A 19662-nucleotide genomic window follows, 5' to 3' on the forward strand; every position below is an offset into this window, starting at 1 on the left:
TCCAGGAAAACATGTTCTTAAATCTAATCCATTCTCATGGGTATAAATGCATTATAAACAGGACCTGATGCTGAGGCTACCTCAGTTAAGGTATGACCCACCTCATTCAGGAACAGTCTTAATCCTACTACTGGAGTATTTTTATAAACAGAATGAAATCAGTCAGAGAGAGAGAGAAAGAGAGAGACAGACAGACAGACAGAGACAGAGAGAGCGCCGCAGAGCAGCCAGAAACTGAAATCATCAGAATCCAGAAGAGAAGGTAGAGACAGGGAGAATCCACCATGTGCCTTGCCATGTGACAAGCTAAGGATCAGGGATCACACCAGCAAGCCCAAAAAACTCAAAGTCTTAGGAGAATAACATCACCTTGATGATGCCTTGATTTGGACACATTCCCAGCCTCAAAACTGTAAGCTAATAAATTTCCATTGTTTAAGCCAACTCATTTCATGGTATTTGCTTCAGCATCCTAGGAAGCTAAAACAATCTATAAAGATTCAAAAGAATAATCACCTCTGGCGAATGTGTTCAGAAGAACAACGGCCTGTCAGTACTCTCTTCCTCTGCCAAATTGAAAATATTCATACCAGATAACCCACCAAGTGGTACCTTACCTGACTGGAAGTGCCTCCCACATCCTTTCGTTGTATGCTCCTGACCCACCCACTAAAAATCGCTACCTCTTACACTTCAGGCTGTTAGGGTCTAGGAAGGGAAAATAGATAATTACACAGCAAAGCTATGTTTCTCTAACTATGCATTAGAGAAATTGTTATACAAATGCATTTAGTATCACAATTCATAGATAAAATGCTGAATTGTCTTCCTCATAATCTGATTCAGAGCTTACTAGCTTTGATATATTCTACATATGCAGAAAGATCTAGAAACCAACCTTGGAAGAACCAGAGGAAATTAACAGAGAGAAATTTTTAATTATTAGACTAAACTGATAAGAATTTAAGTGGAAGATAAAATTTTTTTGAACTTTTTAATCAATTTTTTATTAGAGAAATTGTAGGTTTGCAGAAGCTCAATGAAGAAAACACAGAGTTACCATATGACCCCCCCCCACATAAGATTTTCCGTATAAGCAATTTGCCCCCTGTATCAGGTCAATAACTGATGAAACAATATTATTATATTCGATTAATTACAGTCCATAGTTTACATTACTGTTTTCTATTTGTGTTTGTGCTGGTTTGAAAGTATTATGTACTTTCATGGTATTTCAAAGTATTATGGGTGTTACATTTAATTAGATAGAGATGTGACTCCACCCATCCAGGTAGGTTTTGATTAGTTTACTGGAACCCTTTAAAAGAGGAAACATTTTGGAGAGAGAAAGAAATGACAGAAGCCTCAGAGCCGACAGTGAGCAGATGTAGATGCTTGGAGAATAGTTTCTTCAGAGAACAGAAACACAGATGTTTAGAGATGCTTAGATCCCAGTGGACCTCACCATGAGATGTTAAGCAAGCCAGAACCTGGAGAAAGCCATGGAAGCCAAGAGATAAAAGTCAGCCCCAGAGAAGCAAAGTCAGGCCCTCCCATAGGAAGAGAAGCTGAAAACAATGGAACCCAGGAGCAAGGGACCAGCAGATGCCAGCCACGTCACCTCCCAGCTGACAGAAGTGTTCCTGGCCCATTGGCCTTGCTTGAGTGAAGGTAGCCTCTTGTTGATGCCTTAGTTTGGACACTTTCACTTCCTTAGAACTGTAAACTTGTAACTTATTAAATTCCCATTCTTAAGAGCCATTCCAGTTCTGGTATATCGCATTCCAGCAGCTTCCAAATTAACACAGTATTGTACAGTTCTATGGTTATTTTTATAATCTGTATTCTAGAAAAATACATAACCCTGTAATAGTCTGCCCTGAGAACATAGCTGCCCCACCTCCAGCCTACCTTGAAGAGTTGGCCACCCAACCTTCTCCTAAAGGAATTAGCCTTAGAGTGATCAATCCTGTTTCACCAGATGAAACTGCAAATGAATGCCGTGAGGCAAATGGCTTGGAGATATTTCTAATTCTTTTCATGACTCACCCCCACAACCCCTCATTTCTTACAGACCTATAACTAGACTAATGTCCCAACAGACCCCTAAGGTGAGGTACAAAATATCACACATGAGGAGGTACGTTATACTCCAAAAGAACTGTGTGAGTTTTCCAATTTATATAGACAGAAATCAAGGAAATATGTGTGGCAATGGAATTTAAGGGTGTGGGATAATGGTGGGAGGAACATAAGGCTGGATCAGACTGAATTCATTGATATGGGCCCACTAAGCAGAGATTCTGCATTCAATGTTATAGCTCAAGGGGATCCAGAGGCTTAGAGAGATTGGAATGTTAGAGTGGATTTATCATGCAAACCCTGCTCTTACACCCCAGGAGTGTCCAGAGGATGCCGCTTTTAGCAGAACAGTGAAAAATAAATTTGTGAGACTACCACCATCATCCCTGAAGAGCTCTGTAGTTGCACTTCTCTGTAGGTCAGATATTTCTGGAGGAACTGCTATCACTGAGCTGGAATCCTTAAACACAATGGGGATGACAGGATCCTGAGTTGGCAGAAGCCAAGTGGCAGCACTTAATCACCAAAGACAGGGTAGACGTGGCTATCATAATAGACAGCAAACTCAAAGCAGGAGTCAAAATTATATGACTTGCAGAGATTTGTGGAATTGGCTAGTAAATCATGGGGTACCTAGATATACAGTAGAAGGGTAGTCTACCAAATTCTTGTTTGAGCTGTATAAACGAAAGAGTTCTAGGTCAAGTGAGCAGAAGTCTAACCTGAATTACAAAAACACAGAGTCAAGGCCCCTTAATCAATTTCCAGATTTGAGACAGTTTACAGACCCAGAGCTCTTTGAATGAAGGAGAGTCCAGGTCACTTTGGGGGAGAACCCTGTTACACTGCCACAAATTTATACTGTTAATCTTCCTCCAAGCTTTCCCCAAGAAGAACGACAGCCTTTTACCGGGGTAACTGTGCATTGGGGAAAAGGAAATGATCAGATATTTCAGGGATTATTAGACACTGGCTCAGAAGTGACATTAATTCCAGGGGGACCCAAAACGTCACTTTTGTCCACCAGTCAGAGTGGGGGCTTATGGGGGCCAGGTGATCGATGGAATTTTATCTCAGGTCCATCTCACAGTGGGTCCAGTGGGCCTCCGGACCTATTCTGTATTTGTCTCCTCAGTTCCAGAATATATAATTGGTATAGACATACTGAGCAACTGGCAGAATCACACTGGCTCTCTAACTCAGGCAGTAGAGCTTTTATGGTGGGAAAGGCCAAGTGGAACCTACTAGAATTGCCCCTACCTAGAAAATAGTAAATCAGAAGCAATACTGGATTCCTGGAAGAATTGCAGAGATTATTGACACTTAGGCCATATGATCCAGCAGATCCAGTGGTGCAGAAAGTGTCAGTGGTAAACAGAGATGCTGCCTGGAGCCTTTGGCAGGCCCCTGTAGGGGAATCACAATGTAGACGCTTAGGATTTTGGAGCAAAGCCTTACCATTTGCTGCAGATAACTACTCTCCTTTTGAGAAACAGCTTTTGGCCTGCTACTGGGCCTCAGTGGAGACTGAATGCTTAACCATGGGCCACCAAGTTATCATGAGACCTGAGTTGTCTATCATGAGCTGAGTGTTGTTTGACCCACCAAACCATAAAGTTGGGTGTGTGCAGCACCACTCTATTGTAAAATGGAATGGTATATCTGAGATAGGGCCAGAGCAGGTCCTCAAGGCACAAGTAAGTTACATGAAGAAGTGGCCCAAATGCCCATGGTCTCCACTCTTGCCTCATTACCTTCTATTTCCCATATCAGAGCTATGGCCTCTTGGGGAGTTCCTTACAGTGAATTGACTGAGGAAGAGAAAACTCGGGCCTGGTTTGGAGATGGTTCAGCACGATATGCAGGTACCACCCAAAAGCGGACAGCTGCAGCATTGCAACCCCTTTCTGGGGTGTCCTTGAAGGACAGTGGAGAGGGACAATCCTCCCAGTGTGCAGAACTCCAAGCAGTACACCTGGTTGTTCATTTTGTTTGGAAGGAAAACTGGCCAGAGGTGCGTTTGTATACTGACTTATGGGCTGTTGCTAATGGTTTGGCTGGATGGTCAGAGATTGGAAAGACCATAATTGGAAAATTGGTGACAAAGAGGTCTGGGGAAGAAGTATGTGGATAGACCTTTCTGAGTGGGCTAAAAACATGAACATATTTGTGTCCCATGTGAATGTGCACCAGAGGGTGACTTTAGCAGAGGAAGGTTTTAATAATTAAGTGGATAAGATGACCTGTTCTGTGCATACCAGTCAGCCTCTTTCCCAGCAACTTTTGTCATTGCCCAGTGGGCTCATGAACAAAGTGGTCATGGTGGTAAGGATGGAGGTTATGTGTGGGTTCAGCAACATGGACTTCCACTCACGAAGGCCAACTTAGCTACAGCCACTGCTGAGTGCTCAATCTGCCAGCACCAGAGACCCATAGTCAGCCCCTATATGGCACCATTCCTTGAGGTGACCAGCCGGCTTCATGGTGGCAGGTTGATTACATTGGACCACTCCCTTCATGGAAGGGGCAGCAATTTGTTCTAAGTGGAATAGACACATACTCTGGATATGGGTTTGCTTTCCCTGCATGCAATGCTTCTGCCAAAACTACCATCTGTGGGCTTACTGAATGCCTCATCCATCATCATGGTATTCCATACAGCATTGCTTCTGATCAAGGAACACACATTTCACAGAAATGAAGTGCAGGAATGGGCACATGCTCATGGAATTCTCTGCTCTTACCACGTTCTCCATCAACCAGAAGCAACTAGATTGACAGAATGGTTGAATGGCCTTTTGAAAGCTCAATTATGGTGCCAACTAAGTGGCAATACCTTGAAGGGCTGGGGTAATGTTCTCCAGGAAGCCGTATCTGCTCTGAATCAGCATCTGCTGTATGGTGCTGTTTTTCCCATAGCCAGGATCCATAGGTCCAGGAACCAAGGGGTGGAAATGGAAGTGACACCACTCATTATTACCCCTAGTGATCCACTAAGAAAATTTTTGCTTCCTTTCCCTGTGACCCTGAACTCTGCTGGTCTACAGGTTTTAGTTCCAAAAGGGGGAGTGCTTCCACCAGGAGAAACAACAATGATTCCATTGAACTGGAATCTAAGACTGCCACTTGGTCACTTTAGGCTACCCATGCCCTTGGATCATCAAGCCAAGAAGGGGACTGCATTATTGCCTGGGGTGATTGACCCTGACTATCAAGGGGAAATAGGACTGCCACTACACAATGGAGGTAAAGAAGAGTTTTCTTGGAATATAAGAGATCCCCTAATGTATCTTTTAGTACTACCATGCCCTGTGATTAAAATCAGTGGAAAACTGCAATAACCCAATCCAGGTAGGACTACCAATGGCTCTGAAACTTCAGGAATGAAGGTTTGTGTCACCCCACCAAGCAAAAACCCATGGCCAGATAAAGTGCTTGCTGAGGGTAAAGGGAACACGGAATGGGTAGTGGAAGAAGGTAGTGATAAATATGAACTACGACCACGTGATCAGTTACAGAAACAAGGACTGTGATGCTGTTTTGTTCCTGTTATACTATGTAAGTTGCAAGATATTAAGTTTAAGAATGAATATTACCCAAAGTCTTGACACTATTCTGGAAAGAGTTAATGTGTTTCCAGATATGCAGAACAGTTGAGTATTGTTAGGTGAAAGAAAAAAAAAGTGTGTTTTAATGTCTTTTATTGAGAAATTAGGTATGGTTTGAGGTGCTATACATAGCTGCGAACTTGACAAGGGGTGGACTTTCATGGTCAGGTTCATGCATCAACTTGGCCAAGTGGTGGTATCTGTTTGTCTGGTTGGGCAAGTGCTGCCCATCTGTTGCAATGAAGACATTTCATAGAATTAGATCATGATCATGTCAGTTGCATCCACAGCTGATTCCATTTGTAATCAGCCAAGGGGAGTGTCTTCTGCAATGAGTGGTGTTCAGTCTAATCACTGGAAGCTTTTTAAGGAGGATTCAGAAGAGACAGGCTCTCTTCCTGCTTTGGCTGGTGAGCCTTTCCTGTGGAGTTTGTCCAGATCCTCCATTGGAATTGTCGACTTCACAGCCTGCCCTGCGGATTTTGGACTCTGCATTCCTATGGTCACGTGAGACACTTTTGTAAATTTTATATTTGTGAGTGTTCAATGTTGATTCTGTTTCTCTAGAGAACCCAAACTAATATCATTGATATCAAATCACATTTGATTGTTATAGATTTAAAACTTTAAATTTAAGCCTCATAGTAACCACAAAGAAAATACCTGGAAAACATATACAGAAGGAAATGAGAAGGGCAGGACTCAAAATGGCATACTGCAAAAAATCAAATAAATATGAGCTTAGACATTCACAAAAGAATATAGGAAAAAGTCAGATATAAGACGTATGGGTATCTGTTCTAATCTACTAGCTGCCAGAATGCAATATAACAGAAATGGAATAGCTTTTAAAAAGGAGAATTAAATAAGTTGGTAGTTTAAAGTTCTAAGGCTGAGAAAATGTCCCAATTAAAGCAAGTCTATAGAAATGTCCAATCTAAGGCATCCAGTAAAAGATACCTTGGTTCAACAAGGGCAATGAAGTTCAGGGTTTCTCTCTAAAGTGAGAAGGTACATGGCAAACACAGTCACAGTTTCTCTCTCATCTGGAAAGGCACATGGTGAACATGGTCAGTGTTCCTCTCTCATCTGGAAGGACACATGGATGTCCTGGCTTCCTGTTTCAGGAGCTCCCTGGGAGGTATTTTCCTTCTTTATCTCCAAAGGTCACTGGCTCATGGACTCTGCTTCAAGGTGCTGCAGCATTCTCTGCTCTCTCTGAATCTCCTTCATTCTCCAAAATGTTTCCTCTTTTATAGGACTCCAAAAACTTATCAAGACACAACCAAATGGGTGGAGACATGTCGTCACCTAATCCAGTTTAACAAACACTCTTGATTAAATCACATCTCCAGGGAGGTGATCTGATTACAGTTTCAAACATACAGTATTGAATAGAGATTATTCTGCCTTTATGAAATGGGATTTAAGTTAAAACATGGCTTTTCTAGGGGACATACATCCTTTCAAACCAGCACAGTATCAAATAGCAAAATGGCAGAAGAAGGTCTTGCATTATCAGCAGTTACTTTAAAGGTAAAGGCATTAAACTTCCCAGTGTAAAGGCAGAGATTGGCAGAATGAATAAAAAGTAGAACTTATTTTAGGGAAGATACACCTTAAAAATACTTTAAAAGTATTTAGAAAAGACTCAACTTAAAAATATTTATAAAGTATTTAGAAAAGACTCACCTTAAATTCAAAGACACAAACAAATAGGTTGAAAATGAAAGAAAGGAAAAAAATGTACCACACAATTTGTAACCAAAGGGGATTTGGGGTAACTGTACTAATGACAGATAAAATTGCCTTTAAGTCAAAATTTGTTGTGAGAGACAGAACAGGTCACTGTATACTGATAAAGTGGTCAATGCAACAAGATGATATAACCATTATAAATATATAGGCACATACTGACAGGGCCTCCAAATACATGAAGGAAACAATGACAAATTTTAATGGAAATAGATGGTTCTACATTAAAATGTTTTTAACCCTATAATTTTTAGATGTGAATTTAAATAATACTCTCAAACTTGGAAATTCTAATCCAACTTTTGTAACAAACCATTAAATTATTTTCTGAAGTCAGTGATGCATAACAGATATTTTGTCGTGTATTATAGCATAACATGTACAGGCTGCATTTGTTGCCTGTGATGGGTGCTCTATAACATGGAAGAGAAGAAGACTGTCTGTGGTAGAGGATTTTTCAATTGGAAATCAAGTTATTAGCCATACTCAAAGGGTAGAAGTAATAAAATAGGGGGAAGGAAGCTTGTAAAAAAGACTGGCTGTTTTGTATGAGAAGAAATTGGTTAGAATTTTTTTTTTAAAGTAGTTAAAAATTAGGTGGGAAATAATTTTTAAAATGGCTGGGGTTTATGATCTTCTTTATGTTATCAAATACAAATATTCCAGAACACTTCCTAGTTTGGTTCCTCATTAAACTATCAATCTGATTTTGTCACAAAATTGATATCTTTTTCTTCATAACACTTATCACCACCCAAAATCATATTATAAACTAATTTCTCTCTCTCTTCTCCCCTTACTCTAAAATGTAAGTTCCACTGAAGCACAGATTTTGCTTTGTTCACTCTCTTAATCTAGTTCCTAGTCCCAGTGCCTGGCACATAGACGGTGCCCAATAAATATTCATTAAATTAATGAGTGAGTTGATATTATTTATATGCCATGTCAGAAATCTACTCAAGATTTGACGTGGCCACAGTGTGCTTGGCTATGTGTATAAACCCAGATGTTTAAGACAGACCTTGTCTCCTTAAGGCTTCCAATGACATGGGTGCACAGGCATACGTGGGAGACTAAGGAGCAGAGTGCAGTGGCTGAAAGGACAGCCTCTGCAGTCACTTGTTCCATTTCTTTGCAAAGCCTATTTTACTACCTAATAGAGGGATTCATGATTGTACCTAGCACTCAGAATATTACAGATAAAGCACCCAACAACAGTGCTTGGCACCCAGTCCATTCTCTGAAAATGTGAGTTGTTCATACTCCTATGTTGTGGGAAGCAATTGGGGAAAGAAGTCTGAAGGAGTCACGATGCAATCTTGACATCAAACTTCCTCAAGTCCCAGTTTTGTTATTTTCCATTCAGATGCCCATGGCTAACGTGTTGAAATAATTTGAGTTTCAAGTTCTGAGTTAATAAAACAGAGTTAAAATAATTCCTACTTGACATAATGTACCCCAGTGGTTTTGAAAATCAAATTAGGCCATTTAAATGGAAGTACTTAAATATATACAACTGTGCTGGGTCATTTGTCCTCTATACCTTCAATCCATTTAGTCTAATAAATTAACTTCCCAATCAATCAACCAAACAGTACCAATTTTGATTCACACACTAAGTGAAAGGTACAGAATGGTTTATGCTGTGTAATAAAGTGGCTCTTCATGCTTCTCCTCAGGGAAACCCCAGACAAAAGATTTCCTAAGTTCTCCTACCTTTTGTTTAGCATTCTACTGCTAGGGAAGATTTTTCTCATAAACAATACATCCCTGGCTTCAGAATCCTTTCTCATTTTCTTTTGTTCACCAACAATTCCCTTTACTGTCTTCTCTAGCTCTGCTCATAGAACATTCAGAGGGCCAAAACCTATTATAGTCAAGAATAAACAATAAAAACAGATAAGGCAAAAGTATTAGACATTCTCTTCTAAATACAGTGTCATTCTCTTATCCTATCTTCTGGTCCAGGAATCAGGACAAACTTCTGAAAACAGTGATATCCCATTCCTAGGAAGAGATTTCTCTTCATATATTCATTTTCTGTTTGGATTCAAGAACCATCTTTCTTAGATACATCATTAGACAGTTTTCCCAGGCATCCTCCCTCTGTTATTACCCCTCTTTTGTCTTTGTGAACACTTTATTTCTTCCCCACACATTTTTTTCATTATATCACAACTTTTCTTCACAATATTGTGCTCTTATTTTATTCAGTTTATTGGTTCCCTTCCATCTCCCTCCATGGGAATTCCCTGAGCTCAAATATAGATTCACATATTAAAAAGTGTCCCCTTAATGCTTTGATTGACCCTTAAAGTATTTAAATATACATAAGACTGACATTTTCTAGGGCAATACGCATGTAATATAGAAAAAGGTTTTTTCAACAAAGCTAAGCAGTATAAGCATGAATATCTAAAAAAAAGTAGTCTTTCAAATTGGTCACATTGTAAGACCATATTTATCTAAAAATAGTGCTGTGGCTCAAAAAATTTTAAAATCAATCTCTAAATTGCCTTCAACAAACTGATAAACCAAAGTAAAAAAAAAATCTATCTCCATCTCATAAGGCTGAATATCTTTTATTTTTTGAGACTGAAAATCATCTGTGCTCAATACACAGATTGGTACTAAATGAAGTTTATTTTTATTATTTCAGAAAATCAATTTTACCCTCAAAGAATGAAGACTTGAACCTTGTAGCTATATTAAAGAGCACATTTCCAGATGAGATTTTCTAGAAATACCATGGGTTATTGATAATTCGAAAGACTCCTATTAGGAAAAGCTGCAGACACATATACCCATCTATATTTATATTCAAGTATGTTCCCTTAAAGATTAGGAGAATACCTGGTATACTGAAACCTTCTGTGAGTCATCTTCCATTTACATTTGCATTAAAGAAGAAGACATTTTGACATTTACAACATGATGTAAAAGCTGGTTTGTGCCCTTGGGGTTCTAAAACTGGATTAGGGAAATAAACAGGCATTATGGAGACACTAGGATTTCAAAACATTTTGCTTATAGATTGAGAAATTTAAAAGATTCAAAATAGGACTATGCTAGTATCTTTAAGAATTTAAAATTTTAATAATAGGATATTAAGAGTGAGCTTTCTGAAGAATTGTCAGACTTGCTTCAGTCAAAGTCTTGTATGCCTGGCCTCCTTTCAAGAGATATGGAATCAAACAAATGAACTTCTATGCTTTTAAAAAAGTAAAATAGATAATATTAATCAATTACATGCACTCAGATTTCTGAGTGCATGTAATTGATTAAACTAAAAACTTCAGTTTTCTGAAACTAATTAGCAAATTACTTTTAAGTATTAAGAAAATTTTCCTATAGAATTTAGAATTTACAGGGAGATTGAAAAGAGATTTGGGAAATAGATTTTGTCCCTTATCAAATTTTAAGCAATCTATTCACTTAAAGAAGGGAAAAGTACCTATGAAGATAGGAAGAATCCAGGACTACAAGCAACATTAAAATATATACATTTTTCTCATTGTTTTTTATATTCAAAATGTCATGTAAAAGAGAAGAGTGAAGGTAAAATTATAAAGGACTTCTCTCTGAAACTGCAAATGGATGCAAATAAAGGCTAGAATACATAATACAAAGTCATGGGTTAGATATTATAACTATCCAGTGTTCATGGGGATCAAAGTAAAATGGAGCATTCTGAGATGAAGCAGGAAGGGTTTGTCCTAAAAGACCCAAGATGACAAGTTTAGGAAATCCATGTCAATTCTACAAAGTATAAGGTGACCACAAGCACTACAAGCAGTGGCACAATCAGATTTCCTTTCTTAAAACCTCATTTTGGCAACAGTACAGGAGGTGAATGCTTAGGGAGTAATATAGATCAGTTAAGAGTTTACTGTAAATACTGTATGAGTGATAAACACCTCGTCTGCAGGAGTGGTAGAAAGAATGAGAAAAAAATTCAAAAACAGAATGAACAATCACGGTGACTGAATTCAGGGATCAAAAGGGAGTGGGAGAAGTCTATGACTCTATTTTAAAATACTTATGCCTACATATGTGGAAAATTGTTTTAGGTGTTTTATAAGCAAACACTTACTTAATACCCATAAAAGCCTTATGCAGAAGACACTATTGGGAATCCAACTTATAGACAAGAAAGCAGGTTAAGTAATTTGCCCATAGTCACGCCACTTGTACATGGTTAAAACCAGTTTTTTTTCCAAATAAATGGGGTACCAGAGCATGTCCTCCTAACCACTGCATTGTACTGCCCACCTCGAAGTCCCTAGGATGGCTGCCAGTTTTCTGGCATTGGAGACTCTAGGAGTTATGATGCCATTAAGAAAAGTATGTTTGGGTAGGTAGGTAAGAATTCTTTGCACGGGTTGCATTTTGGGGGCCTAGGAGTTATTCACATGGAAATATTTATGAAACTCATGGATATTAGGATCTGAAGCTTTAGAGAAATATCATAGCTGGAGATGTAGATCAGTTCCATCAAAAGTTGAATATTGAGAGTATGGTGCTACTGGATTTTGCATTTACTCTTCTAGATACCTTTACTGATAATCTTCATTGCTTTACACTATTCCAAGCCACTCTCTCGTCTTTTCCTTTCAACTGTAGAACTCCCTTTTGTAATTCCAACGAACAGAATAGATCGAAATTCCAGAGAAGGAATGCAGGAAAGAAACAGAGAAGGTAAAACAATTGCACAAAAGTGCAATCTGAAAAATTGTACCATATATCCAGGAAAAGAATCAGATGAAGAAGAATCTATAAAACCTGGACAGTTTAACACAAGCTATTCTAAAGGTCTAGGATAAGTTGCACCAAGTATCAAAGAAGAGCCTTAACACAAAGCCAGTTAAGAGGGGGGAAAAACCAGAAAAGAGGGGGGAAACGACCTTCATAGTTAACTTATCAAGATAATCAGATATCTAGACATCAGCAAAAAAGTGAAAAACTATACCACAAAATAGGAAGATAAGGCTAAGTCACGGAACAATTTAAAACTTCACAGGAGACACAAAATTTGGAACAACCAAGCAAATCAGTTCAAACAAATTCCCTATATCAATTCAAGGAGAGGAAGGAAAATATGGATATATAGCTGAAGGATAATAAGAAGACAATGCAAAAGGATAAAAAAATAATTTGAAAGTATAAAAAGAAAATATGCAGATAGAAGAAACATCTTAAAAAGTAAAAATACACTACAGAATGCAAAGCAGATTTGAACACTGTGCTGGTGTGAAAGGAAGCATGCCCCCTAAGAAAAGCCATGTTTTAATATAAATCCCATTTCATAAAGGTAGAATAATCTCTATTCAATACTGGATGTTTGACACTGTAATGAGATCATCTCCCTGGATGATGTGATTTAGTCATGAATGGTTGTTAAACTGGATTAGGGGATGAAATGTCTCCACCCATTTGGGTGGGTGGCTCTTGATTGGTTTATTGGAGTCCTATAAAAGAGGAAATACTTTGGAGAATGAGAGATTCAGAGAGAGCAGAGGAGAATGACATGGCCACGAGAAGCAGAGTTCACCAGCCAGCGATCTCTGGAGATGAAGAAGGAAAATGCCTCCTGGGGAGCTTCATGAAACAGGAAGCCAGGAGACAAAGCTAGCAGATGACACTGTGTTCGCCACGTGCCCTTCCAGCTGAAAGAGAAGCCCTGACTGTGTTTGCCATGTGCCTTTCCAGATGAGAGAGAAACCCTGAACTTCATCAGCCGTCTTGAACCAAGGTATCTTTCCCTGGATGCCTTAAATTGGACATTTCTATAGCCTTTGGTTTTAATTGGGACATTTTCTTGGCCTTAGAACTATAAACTAGCAACTCATTAAATTCCCCCTTTTAAAAGCCATTCCATTTCTGGTACATTGCATTCTGGCAGCTAACAAACTAGAACAAACACTGAGTAGAATCAGTGAACTAGAAGACAAGACTATCAAAATCATACTGTCAGAACAGGTATAGAAAACAATTGAGCAGTGTCTCAGAAATTTGACTGACAGCACAAAGTGCAGAATATGTGCATCATGGGTGTTCCTGTGGGAGAAGAGACAAGAAAAGGGGCGAAGAGAATATTTTAGGAAATAATGGCCAAAAATATCCCAACTCTTATGAAAGAAATAAATATGCATGCCCAAGAAACACAAGGTACTCCAAACAGAATAAATCCTAATACACCTACTCTGAGACACATAGTAATTAATCATAATGACACATGCCAAAGATAAATAGAGCATTCTGAAAGCAGCAAGAGAAAAATAAATCGTCACATACAAGGGATCCTCAAGAATACTAACTTCTGATTTCTCATTACAAACCACTGAGGCAAGCAGGCAGTGGTATAATATATGAAAAAAATGCCTGCCAAAAATTTTTAATCTGGCAAAATTGTCCTTCAAAAATGAAGGGGAATTTTAAATATTCACATATAAACCAAAACTGAGGGTTAGTCAACAAAAGAATTACAACAGGGAGTTCTACAAATTGAAAGGAAAAGATGAGAGAGTGGTTTGGAGTAGTGTAAAGCAATGAAGATTATCAGTAAGGGTATCTAGAAGAGTAAATGTAAAACCCAGTAGTACCATACTCTCAATATACAGCTTTTCTCTTTAATTCCTATAAGAATCAAGAAACAATTGGGCAAGAAAAAGACATATTTCCTGATAATGGACATGCAAAATACAAAGTGGTAAAGTGGAACAAAAACAAAACAAAGAAGAGAAACAGAGGGATATGGGAACAAAGAGTATTTATGCTATATAAGTTGGTATCTTTTCAAATTAGTAGTTTATAGATGTAGATTGTGTAATATAAACATCAGGGTAACCACAAAGTATTTATTTTTAATGTACAGAAACATAAATAAGAAAGGGATCAGTCAGACACATCCAAAAAAGATCAACTATGCAGAAAAGTTCGCTGCAATAAAGAAAAATAGAAAAAAAGAAAGAACATATAAAAACCAAAGGAAAAAATGGCTGCAGTAAATAACACCTTTAAAATAATAACACTGAATGCTAATGGATTAAACTCACCAATAAAAAGACATAAATTGGCAAAATGGATAGAAAAGCATGATCCAACTATATGTTGTTTACAACAGACTCACCTGAGACCCAAACACAAACATATTGTTAAGTGAATGAATGAGAAAAGATATTTCATGCAAACAGTGACCAAAAGAGCTGTGGTACTTATTTTTATCATGGGACAGAATAGACTTTAAGTCAAAACTGCTATAAGAGACAAAAAAGGACACTATATATTGATATATATCTATTAATATTATATTAATAATGGAGTAATTCAGCAAGAATAAAAAACAATCATTAATTCCATAATGGAATGCAGTTGGACATCAGTAACAGAAGACAACTGGAAAATCTACAAATACACTGAAATTAAATAACACACTCTTAAATAATTAGTGGGTCAAAGAAGAAATTGCAAGGGAAATCATTATCTTGAGATGAATGAAAATGAGAATATAGCATATCAAAATGTACTGGGCAGTGTTAAGAGGAAAACTTACAGCCCTAAACATTCACATTAAAAAAGAAAAAAAGGTAAAATCAAAGACCTAACTGCACACCTGAAGGAACTAGCAACTAGTTAGCAAACTAACCCCAAAGCAAGCAGAAGAAAAGAAATCTCAAAGTTTAGAATAAAAATAAATGAAATTGAGAAAAAAAAAAGAGAGAGAGAGAGAATAGGTCAGGCCACAGTGGCTCAGCAGGCAGAGTTCTCGCCTGCCATGCTGGAGACCCGGGTTTGATTCCTGGTCCCTGCCATGCCAAAAAAAAAGAGAGAGAGAGATAGAATTAACACAACCAAAAGTTGGTTCTTTGAAATGATCGATAAAATTGGCAAACCTTTAGCTACACTTACAAAGGAAAGACAGGTCACAAATAAAATTAAAAATTAGAGGGGCACTTTACTACTAACCCCAGAGAAATAAAAGGGATCATATGAGATAATATGAGCAATTATATGCCAATAAATTAGACAACCTAGATGCAATGGACAAATTTCTAGAAACACACAAGCAACTTACACGAACTCTAGAAGAAATAGATGACTTCTCAGCAGACTAAATACAAATAAAGATCTGCAACAAGACAAAGATGTCCACTGTTATCACTGTTATTCAACATTGTACTGGAAATTCTAACCACAGCAATTAGTCAAAGAAAAGAAATAAAAGGCATCCAAATTGGAAAAGAAGAAATAAAACTTTCACTATTTTCATGATCCTATATTTAGAAAGTCCCCAAAAATCTTCTACTAGAGCTAATGAATGAATTCAGCAAAATGCTGGGGTACAAGATCAACATGCAAAAATCAGTAGTGTTTCTATACACCAATAATGAGTGATCTGAGGAGATAATAAAGAAAAAAATCCATTTACAATAGCAACTAAAATAATCTAATATCTAGGAATAAATTTAGCCAAGATGTAAAGGATTTACATACAGAAAACTAAAAAGCATTGCTAAAAGAAATCAAAGAAGATCTAAATAAATTGAAAGACATTCTGCATTCATGGATTGGAAGACTAAATGGTATTAAGAAGTCAATTCTACCCAAAATGATTTACAGATTCAACACAATCCCAATCCAAATCCCAATAGCCAACTTTTCAGAAATGGAAAAGCCAATTATCAAATTTATTTTGAAGGCTAAAGGGCCCCAAGTAGCCAAAAACATCTTGAGAAAGAACAAATTTGGAAGGCTTACACTTCTGACTTTAAAGTATGTGACAAAGCTATGGTGATCAAAAGAGCTTGGTGCTGGTACAAAGATAAATATATCAAACATTGGAGTTGATTTGAGGTTCAGAAATAGACCCTCACATCTATGGCCAATTGATTATGACAAGGCTTTTGAGTGCACTCAATTGGGAAAGAATAATCTCTTCAACAAATGTGCCGGGAGAACTGGATATCCATGTGCAAAATAATCAAGGAGGATGCCTATGTCACACCATATAGAAAAATTAGCTCAGAATAGATCAAACTCATAGATATATGAACAAAGACTATAGAACTCCTAGAAGAAAATTTAAGGAAGTCTCTTATGATGTTGTCTTTGGCAATGGTTTCTTAGACTTCACACCTCAAGTGCAAGAAAAGAAAGAAAAAAATAGATAAATTGACCTCAAAATTAAGAGCTTTTGCACATCAAAGGACTTATTAGAAAAGTGAAAAGAAAACCTGATCAATGGAAGAAAATATTTGGAAACTACATATCTGATAAGGATTTAATATACAGTTTGTATAAATAAATCTTGCAACTCAACAGTAAAAAATAAACAAGATGCTCAACATAACAAACTTTTGTGCAAATCAAATCAAAATCACCATGAGATAGAAACTAAACAAGGTAAAGAAGCTTTCTGTGCTTGAAAGGTCAACTTATTTTCTCTTAGCCAGTTTTTAAACAAGAATGGCATTGCATGTACTAAATAGTAATACATTTCAGTAATGTGCAATGCACATTATTTTCCTCTAAATTTTCTACTATATATCTTCGTAAGGGGGAGTTTATGTTTTTATACCAAATGCATACTGTGTAGTCTTTATCTCTTGTCCTTCTGCCTCAAGCACTTCAGAGTGCAACATATATCAAAGAAATTAGTCTATTTTGAACTCAGTGGCATTTCAGGAGCCCAGTGCTGCTCTCCAAATAAAAGTCTTGCAGAATATGTTGGAACTAAAAAATTTTATTTATGAAAATTGTACACAAATAAACAAATTTCACTTGCCCTATCAAAATTATATGAGAAGACAATAATAAAATAAATTCTGATTGTAGAATTATGAAAAATCTAACTGTGAGATCTCATTTCATACCCACTTGAATGGCTGTTATTAAAATAAAACAGAAAAATACAAGTGCTAAAGAGGATGTGGAGAAATAGGAATGCTCATTCATTGCTGGTGGGAATGAGAAATGGCAGAACCACTGTGGAAGAGAGTTTGACACTTCCGCAGGAGGTTAAATTTAGAACCACCATATGACCTGGCAATTCTGCTATTAGGTGTATACCCAGAAGATTGAAAATAGGGATTCGAACAGATATTTGAGCATTGATGTTCGTAGCAACTTTATTCACAATTGACAAAAATGGAAGTAACCCAAATGTCCATCAACTAATGAATGGAAAAACAAAATATGGTATATAATACAGTGGAATAATATTCAGTCTCAATAAAGAAATGCAGTTCTGTTGCATGCAACAAGGATGAACCTTATATGCTGAGCGAAATAAACCAGACACAAAAGAACAAATATTATATGCTCTTACTGATACGAACTAGTTATAATAAGCAAATTCATAATTAGAATCTAGTATATAGTTTACCAGGGAATAGACTGGGGCAAGAGAACAAGCATTGATGCTTAATGTGTACAGAATTTCTATTTAGGTTGATTGTAAAGTTTTGAGTGTGGATGGTGGTAATGGTAGCACATTATTGTGAGTGTATTTAAGAACACTGAATGATATGCGTGAATGTGGTTGAAAGGGAAAATTCAGGTCATTATGTGTTACTAGAATAAAAATTAGAATGTGAAACATAGAAATGTATTACATAGTGAATCCTATTGCAGATGATGACTGTAGTTAATAGTACAAGTATGAGAATGTTCTTCCATGGATTATAACAAATGTATGACACTAATACAATGTGTTAATAATAGAGTGGGATGGGGGAAAGATAATGGAAACCATGGGCTATAATTAGTAGTACAATTTTAATATTCTTTCAATTGTATCAAAAGAATCACACGAGTGCAAGGTATTGGTGATGTGGTGGTATACGGGAATTCTGAATTTTATGTCTGATTATTCCATAAACCCATAACTTCTCTAACAATAAAAAACTGCTAGTACTTTCTTTACATGAATCAAGGCAGTGGCACAAAACCATACTAGTAGTCAATTTGTTCTTCACACATTCACAGTATATTTTAAAAGCCATTTGATTTTTAAAATGTCATGGAGGAAACAGTAAAAATTAATTTTTAAAATCTTACCCTTGTGTGATGAATTGGGAAGTGTACATAATATTCTTCTGTTGTGTATCATTGCTGTCTCCAGGATAAGCACTTGTGCTATTGCTTGAGTTGTGGATGGAACTAATGGATTTTAATGTTATAAAGTACAAAAAAAAACCACTGATATCATTTCAAATCCCACTTTCCACCTAGCCTTTAACATATTAGCACTTATTAAGATTGGTTTAGTATCAAAGAAAAATATCCACAGCTATCTGAAAAAGACATTCAAATAAGCCTCCCTTTTCTGAACTAATAAACTAATAAACATTTCTGAATATTCTCAGTTTTAATTTCTAATTTTTAATTTCTTACAAAAACAACAGCTCTTTAGATTCTCAAAAAATTTTAAATGTGGAAGTGTCCTGAGACCAAAAAATCTGATGGTTGTTGGTATAAATATAAAATGATAACAAACTATGTTTGGATAATGGTTGTGAGAAGTAACTAGTCAATCCTCTGTAACCGAAAGTTGAGGAGCAGCACTCAAACAGAAATGAGGTTCCACATTTTAAGAAACATATTTAGATGTATAAATCACCTAAACTAGTTGTTTGATGACTTAATCAAAAGAATGATTTATTTGGGCCTATCGACCCTGCCTTCAGATTCTCAAAAGAATCTCATCTTTTAAATTGAAATATATGGATTAGATATAGAGATACATTGCTAATTTCAAGGTTACACTAAATGTAAAAGCCAAAATGCAAAGAATAAGTTATTTTATGTATATTTAATCGTATGTGTAATCCTACAAAACCCATTTGAAGTTGAGCCTCATATTTTTTATTTTACAGAAGAGGAAGCTGAGTGTCAGGAACCGTGAGTAACTTAACTAAATCACAAGAAAATAAATAGCAGAAACTGGATTTTTGAGCTGCTTTCTGATCTAAAGTCCAGAGCTTTCCCTAACTCTATCCTAGATGCTTCTCCATTAAGTTTATTAGGTTGTATTGAGCATTTTTATTTTTTTCTCTCTGTTTGTTTTTACCGTGTAGATAAAGGATACTTCTTTCATTTCTCTGGATGTTTGTGTAACAATCCAGTGATCAAGGAGAATATTGTATCATAATTCATTTACAATCTCATTAGTTGTACACACTTACATATTAGATATTATAGAAAGCAACTGCAAGCA

Source organism: Tamandua tetradactyla, chromosome 2 (assembly GCF_023851605.1).
Source record: "Tamandua tetradactyla isolate mTamTet1 chromosome 2, mTamTet1.pri, whole genome shotgun sequence".
Taxonomy (NCBI): domain Eukaryota; kingdom Metazoa; phylum Chordata; class Mammalia; order Pilosa; family Myrmecophagidae; genus Tamandua; species Tamandua tetradactyla.